General features: G+C 39.7%; 1 protein-coding gene and 2 non-coding genes across 3 annotated transcripts in view; 1 reads left to right on the forward strand and 2 right to left on the reverse strand.

The window, feature by feature from the left end:
* LOC106875049 (uncharacterized) overlaps positions 1-6,043 on the forward strand; it is a 41,601-nt gene that overhangs the window by 4,684 nt on the left and 30,874 nt on the right. The gene's annotated exons all lie outside the window — the stretch shown is intronic.
* Positions 1,636-1,760, reverse strand: LOC128250840 (U5 spliceosomal RNA). Its single transcript, XR_008266813.1, has one exon. It is a non-coding gene; the product is annotated as a U5 spliceosomal RNA (small nuclear RNA).
* Positions 5,127-5,251, reverse strand: LOC128250841 (U5 spliceosomal RNA). The gene has a single exon (XR_008266814.1). It is a non-coding gene; the product is annotated as a U5 spliceosomal RNA (small nuclear RNA).

The following is a 6,043-nucleotide window of genomic DNA, read 5'->3' on the forward strand; positions in this document are numbered from 1 at the left end:
GTGAATTGAGGTCGGTCCGGGTTATCATAGAACCCTCCCAGATAATCTGGTGACCAAAAAGCTCCCCCCTTTTTATTCTCTTTACCTCTTTCTCGTTCTTTTTCTTCCTCGTTTGTTTCCCCTCCTACTTTTCTCAACCATCGCCACAAGTCGCCGTCACCACCACCAACGTCACCACCAAAGTCACCATCACTACCACCACCACCACCGCTAATACCACTTACACCACCACCATCATTACCACTACCACCGCTGTCATAGCTACCACCACCACCACAAGGTAAACTACCAACTGAACCTAATTTTGTCTCTGGCGTTCATTAAACAATAACTTGATTAGCTTTTTTCGTTTCAAGTTTCTTTTTTCATTGTTCTATTTTTTTTAATAATGACACTGACCTTATTTTCACAGTTTTTCTCTATCTGACAGATGTTACCTTATGTCAATATATGACCACCACCATCATCATTTTATTATCATCATCATAGCAGCTGAAACTGTTTCTATCAGAACACTGTCACTCTCTTTTCTCTGGCCACCACCACCACCACACTATCCACAACGATCGTCATCGTCTTCATCATCATCACGTCTGCACCTATTCCACTATTTTTCTTTTTGTCCGTCCTTTCAGTTCTACATCTCTTCATCTCATATCCAGATGCGCACACACACGCACCTTCTTCAAGTGCCACTACCGTAAACAGAATGCTACCAACCTAAGTTCCCATAACAATAAATAAATACAGGGTTTTCTTTCTGTCAGAAATGCAAATCAAGTCATTCGCAACAACCATACCAGTTTTAATTAAAATTTGTAACAATCAATTTAATAGATATTTGCTTCTATCACCGCCGCCACGCGCCTCTCTCTCTCTTAGAAATTGTGGATTTAATGTTTAGAAATATTATGAATGTAAACATAGGCACCTTGTGCAAGTGTCTACTAATACAGCCCCGAGCAGACTAAAGCTTTGCGAGTCGATTTGGTAAACGGAAACTGAAAGAAGCTTGTTATATATATATATACTCTTTTACTTGTTTCAGTCATTTGACTGTGGCCATGCTGGAGCACCGCCTTTAGTCGAGCAAATCGACCCCAGGACTTATTCTTTGGAAGCCTAGTACTTATTCTATCGGTCTCTTTTGCCGAGCCGCTAAGTGACGGGGACGTAAACACACCAGCATCGGTTGTCAAGCGATGTTGGGGGGACAAACACAGACACACAAACATATATACGACAGGCTTCTTTCAGTTTCCGTCTACCAAATCCACTCACAAGGCTTTGGTCGGCCCGAGGCTATTACAGAAGACACTTGCCCAAGGTGCCACGCAGTAGGAATGAACCCGGAACCATGTGGTTGGTAAGCAAGCTATATATATATGTGTGTGTGTGTGTATAGATGGATATATGTGTGTATGCTAAGCCACGGATTTTATTATATATATCGTCAATGTATCATATATTAGAAAAAAGTACAGAGCAGTAATGTTACGTCTGTATCTGGTGACCAATGGTTTCACATCCATAAAGGACCCATGGAAGCAGGAATCCGTTACGGTCAGGTACATTTGGCCGGCCTATCGGGTTGCCCCGTTATTACTTTAGTAGATCTGATATTAATTTAATTATCGCCTCATGGTTAGATGAGGCTTTCAAAAATAAGTCTATAGACTCATTAAAATGTTCCTCCCCACGGAAATCTTTAGTAAAAGGCGAAAGATTTATCCGCTCGGGGTGAGGAGAAACCAGAGTTAACGTCTATTATTTCACATTCAGTATTATACAAAATATCTGAATGAACTAACACTGATTTTAAAATATAAATTAATACTTATAATTAATTCTGTGCTGCACAAATTTTAGATATTTTTATATTTTGATAATTATTACATTATAATAAATATTTTATACTATATCTTGTAAGCTAATATTTAGATTTTAATTAAATAAAACTAAATATATTTATATCTATCAGTGATGTTTATAAGTGACCTTCACCTTGATAAAGATTTTCCTCCCTTCTAAAACCACATATTTCTGTAAGTAGAGGGGCATATTAGGGAAGCGGACACGCGGTGGTAGGCTTGTGGCTTCGATACCCAGACCGGACGTTGTGAGTGTTTAGTGATCGAAAACACCTAAAGCTCCACGAGGCTCCGGCAGTGGGGGGGGGGGGAAACCCCGCTGTACTCTTTCACCACAACTTTCTCTCACTCTTTGTTTCTGTTGTACTTGTATTTCAAAGGGGCCAGCCTTGTCACACTTTGTGTCACGCTGAATCTCCTCGAGGACCACGCTAAGGGTTACACGTGTCTGTGGAGTGCTCAGCCACTTGCACGTTAACTTCACGAGCAGGCTGTTCCGTTGATTGCATCAACTGGAACCCTCGTCGTCGTAACCGACGGAGTGTCACGAATTTTTCTGTAAACAAAAGGAACGAATTTATAAATATGTAAGGCTGCATGTAGTCACTTCACACGCTAGAAATAGCAGCCAAATTTCCCTCAAATCATACAGACATATTTATGTGTGTGTGTGTGTGTATTTGCCCTCACCCCATCACCGTTTGACAACCGGTGTCGGTGTGTTAACGTCACCGAAACGTAGCGGTTCGGCAAAAGAGACCGACAGAATAAGTTCTAGGCTTTAAGAATCAGTCTCGGGGTCGATTTGTTCGACTAAAATCCTTCAGGGTGGTGCTCCAGCATGACCGCGATCAGATGACTAAAACAAATGAAAGAATAAAAGAATAATAGAATAAGTACTGAGGTCGATTTATGCTCGATAAAGCATTCAAGGCAGCGCTCCAGCATGGCCGCTGTCTAACGACGGAAACTAGTAGCAGGTAACAGATATGGAACCCTGCTGCTAATAACATCTTGCATTATAGTTGTGATAATCGATTTGGTGAAGAATAGCGTCGTTGGTTACCAAGGGGGGGATAATCATCGTATTGTGGCGACAATCACATGGAACGGTCGTGTAACTAGAAGGGGACGGATCAAACATTACGGGGTATTTTGTGTTTCGAAGCACCATTTTATCGCGGGTATTTTTTAATCGTTCACCGAAAACCATCAAACAGCCAGGCATGCACACACACACACACACATATATATATATATATATACGTGTGTGTATGTAATGTATATGTCTGTTTGTGTGTAAGAGAACCGACAGAGTATGTACCGAACTTAAAAACTACTCGTGTTGATTTGTTTGGCAAAACCTTTCAAAGCGGTGCTCCAGCATGGCTGCAATCCAGTAACTGAAGCGAGTGATTTATATATGTGAATATATGTATGCATGTATGTATACATATTCACACACATGCAAAGAGAAAGAAAGAAATTGGTTGACAGTGGCTCGCATTTGAACAACAAACACGTAATGTGTGTTTGTGTGTATGTAACACATAGATGGACAGACAGAGAGAGAGGGGGGGAGGGAGAGAGAGAGAGAGAGGGAGAGAGAGCGAGAGAGAGGGGGGGAGAGAGAGAGAGATGCGGATGCACGTAATAAGCTTTCGCTAACAGTTTTTCACGAACCGAATAACACTCCTTTTATGAACATAATCGAAAACCACACACTTCGATCCAGCCTAGAACTAACTACACACTTGCAAAACGAACTTAATTCCATAGTCATTACCTGGCCGCAGTCGTTGTTGTTTAGCTCTGATCGAGCAGATTCAAAGAACAAAGGCATCGCATAAATTTTGGTAGAGTGCGCTTTCGCTGTTGTTTCTAGCGATTAGAGAGACCTCATAAACGCCCTTTACGTCAGACACCGATCACAGAAAGTTTGTGATCTTCCTCCGAAGATGCAGCGTGAATTCGTTCAACAGTCTTAAGTACTATCGATATTTATTACAGCCAATAACATTATGAGTTCAAACCCTTTCAGTAGAACTCGGTAAAATAAATACCACCCAAGGACGAGGTGGAAATAGAATCGATTTAATCATTTCTGTCTGGTGATATACCTCATCTTGCATTTGAATTTACGAATCATGATTAAATTTTTCTCTCAATTTAAACTAGCAGAACCATGATCAACGGCGTTCTAGACACGACCATCACGTCTTTTTCGACACACTTGGGTATCAATTGGCCGTTATTTCTAGCAGAAAGAGTGATCATGTACGAGAATTATATCGTTTTAATTTGTCTAAGCGGGCTGGAGGTTGTGATAGGGTGGCGGAGCAGATCTTTCGGTGAAATCTAATTTTTATTTAAAATTGTTTACGTTTTTGGTATTTAAAATTCTGATGAACAAGTGAAAGAATATATCAACTTTTTTCTACTATTTCACTTGTTCAAATTCTATCACTTCCTTGGCCGAAGTTACGGTGTGTAAACAAACCAGCGCACACACATATATCCGACGGGCTTCGTTCGATTTGGCTCCACCAAAACCCATTTATAAAGCTTTGCCTGGGGTTACAGCAGAAGACACGCTATGGGACTGAACCCAAGGTAAAATGGTTAGGGGAATAAGTATACACACACCGGAGGTCGTGTGGGAGACAGACTTGTGCAGGGTGATAAATTCCTTCCCCAAAGACGCATCTTCTTACTGAAGTGGCCCGATGAAGAACCAGCGAGGTGCTTAAGTGAAGCACGGAGTCTGGTCGGGTGGTAAAATGTAAGAGGATGAGTACCTCATATTGAAAGGGCTTGTGGCCCCATAAAAAGAAAAGTGTAAGAGGCAAGTGCCTCATTTCAAAGACATGATAAATTGAAATTGTAAAAGGTTCATAGCCTCAAATTGTAAATTTATAAAAGATTTAGAGAAGTAGAGTTCGGCGGTAGGCTCCTGTCTTCTCCCATTAATACCATCTTACTAATGTGTTTGTCCAGCCCGTAGCTACTACTCTGTGTACTGCCTTTATGGCAAATTGAATGAAATAAAGTATACACACATATATCCGACGGGTTTCGTTCGATTTGACTCCACCAAACCCATTCATAAAGCTTTGTTTAGCCTGGGGTTACAACAGATGACACTGTGGGACCGAACCCGGGAAATAACAGTTCGGGGATCACAACCAAGTCGTTGTAAGGTAGAGTTTGGTCTTACTTAACCAATATTAATTAGTCTGATATTAATTTAATTATCGCCTCATGGTTAGATGAGGCTTTCAAAAATAAGTCTATAGACTCATTAAAATGTTCCTCCCCACGGAAATCTTTAGTAAAAGGCGAAAGATTTATCCGCTCGGGGTGAGGAGAAACCAGAGTTAACGTCTATTATTTCACATTCAATATTATACAAAATATCTGAATACACAAACACTGATTTAAAAATATAAATTAATACTTATAATTAATTCTGTGCTGCACAAATTTTAAATATTTTTATATTTAAATAATTATCACATTATAATAAATATTTTATATTATATTTTATAAGGAGATATTTAGATTTTAATTAAATAAAACTAAATTTATTTCTATCTATCAGTGATGTTTATAAGCGACCTTCACCTTGATAACGATTACTGATTTCTCTCCCATGTCAGGCTTGTACGTAGTCGCTTTGCATGCTAGAAATAGCAGCCAAATCTCTCTCAAATCATACGATTAAGGACACATTGGATAATGTAGATTTATATAATCTGTTAGAAAAAGAAAAAATACGAGATGGTCACGCCTGGAATGCCTTTCGCTCATTGCTCTACTCGATCAGAGCTCACCGGGAATTAAAAACGTCACTATTCATGAAATATAATGATAGTTGTTGTTTAGCTACGGACCGATATTGATTGAATAAAACTGTATGATCAAAATTCTTTCAGCCATAACAATCAGGTTTTGTTTATTTATTCATTTATTGCTGTTTTTATTTTTGTATACTTTGGACTACATAATGCTTAATGGTCGAGTTTAGCTTAAAACAAACTGGCTGCTATTTCTAGCAGATCGAGCGACCATATAAAGGCTATAAACAGCTGGTCGCGAACGCTGTTGTTTCGTTTGATGAAGGGAGTGCGTGCGTTGTGTGTGTGTGTGTGTGTGTGTGTGTGTGTGTGTGT

The sequence above is a fragment of the Octopus bimaculoides genome, chromosome 25 (genome assembly GCF_001194135.2).
Source record: "Octopus bimaculoides isolate UCB-OBI-ISO-001 chromosome 25, ASM119413v2, whole genome shotgun sequence".
In the NCBI taxonomy this organism is placed as follows: domain Eukaryota; kingdom Metazoa; phylum Mollusca; class Cephalopoda; order Octopoda; family Octopodidae; genus Octopus; species Octopus bimaculoides.